Here is a 1656-nt window from a genome sequence, read left to right as displayed (position 1 = left end):
GATATACTTCTTTTATTATATAATTTGTAACAATTTTAGTTATCAAATATTTGATTTTAATTCTAAACTTTGATTATTCTAGATACGAACCAAGCATAAATCGCCATTTTAAAAATAGTGCTTTCCATTCTCAAAAAAAAAAAAAAAAAAAGTGCTTTTCAGAAAACGCGTGAAAACAGGACATGAGCATATTTAAGTCACACATATTCCGCTTATTAGAAGTCCACAATTGTGTTCAAACATGATTCTCCGTCAATGTAATGACATAACAGGAATACAAAAGCAACCCTCCCAAGTTATAATACCACATATTAAGATCAAGCTATATCTGATTGTGAAATCGTAACTTTATTTTCTTATATCCTCACATTTTCAAAAGTCAGATTGTTAAACTTGATTCTTCAAACCTTTTACCCAACAATCTCATAGCCACCTAGTGGTCGGTGCTGCACTTAGCCCTTTATCGATCTCCGATCTGCCCAACAAATCTGTGGTTAGTTTTGCGGTATATATATATATTACAACAGCGTAGCAGCCATTTTCCAAAGCCATATTTGAGAGAGAAGAATAAGAAGCTAAGCAAAAGATGAGTGAGGCGCCCAAGTACGCTTATCCCTACCCTGCTCAAGGTAAATCTATCTATCTATCTATCTCTCACCCTAAACAAACCAAAAAACTCCTTTCTTCATCCTTTCACACAAAGTTCTAGAACTCAGATCTTGATTGATTGGTACTTATTAGCAGATGGTTTAATTTAATTTAATTTTCCCATTTACAGGTTACTATCAAGGCCCTCCGGTGATGCCGCCGCCGCAGTACTACGCTGCTCCGCCACCCCCCAGGAGAGAAACTGGTTTTCTCGAAGGCTGGTAAGATTTTCCTAGTTCAAACCCGTGTTTCATCTTAATTAAAAAATTTAATTAAATCGATAACAGAATTATGTTTTTTTTTTTTTAATTTTTTTTATTTTAAGCCTATTTAATACAGATGTATGTGTTTCGTTTTAACTAAGAGTTTAAGTTAATAATTGTGTGAGTGATATATGCAGTTTGGCAGCTCTGTGTTGCTGCTGGCTGTTAGATGAGTGCTGCTGCGACCCCTCCATCGTCTTCATCAGCTGATTATTATATATATAGCTAAGTTAGTATATGCTGATATGCATGGAGATTGGTATTACAATTAGTGATTATATGTTGTAGTAAGTTATTATCAGATCTGTTTAAATAAATCTGCAGTGATTTGATGATGTTTTTAGTTGTTAATCAGGCTAAGAGAGCTTAATTAGTTTGATCTTGAATATAATGTGAAATGTGAGACCTTAGGGCTTTCATGTCCAAATTACACTATCACTAAAATTGACTCATTTCTGGCTATATGTTAGTGTAGACCAATATTACATGTTATTTATTGCAGTATTTTTTTTTTTAATTTAACATGATATGTATGAACAGATACTACATTGTAACAGAGCCAATAGTATTAAAAAAAAAGTTATAAAATGAGTTTTATTTAAAATGTATTTTCAAATATTGACTGTAAAAGTTCAAAAAAAAAAATGACTATAAATTTTTTCATAAACCAAAGGAATACACCCGACATTATTGCATGTAATATGGATTTTTTATTTTTTAAACCTTTTTTTTTTTGGCTTGAAGT

General features: G+C 31.9%; 1 long non-coding RNA gene across 1 annotated transcript; it reads left to right on the top strand.

Annotated features, from left to right (window-relative positions):
• The first annotated feature begins 246 nt into the window (after positions 1-246).
• Positions 247-1373, top strand: LOC115999883. Its single transcript, XR_004094044.1, has 3 exons — positions 247-629; positions 779-869; positions 1049-1373. It is a non-coding gene; the product is annotated as an uncharacterized LOC115999883 (long non-coding RNA).
• The last annotated feature ends 283 nt before the right edge of the window (positions 1374-1656 follow it).

Source organism: Ipomoea triloba, chromosome 12 (genome assembly GCF_003576645.1).
Source record: "Ipomoea triloba cultivar NCNSP0323 chromosome 12, ASM357664v1".
Lineage (NCBI taxonomy): Eukaryota > Viridiplantae > Streptophyta > Magnoliopsida > Solanales > Convolvulaceae > Ipomoea > Ipomoea triloba.
Note: the sequence above shows the minus strand (reverse complement) of the source record. Positions and strands in the feature narration are given on the sequence as shown.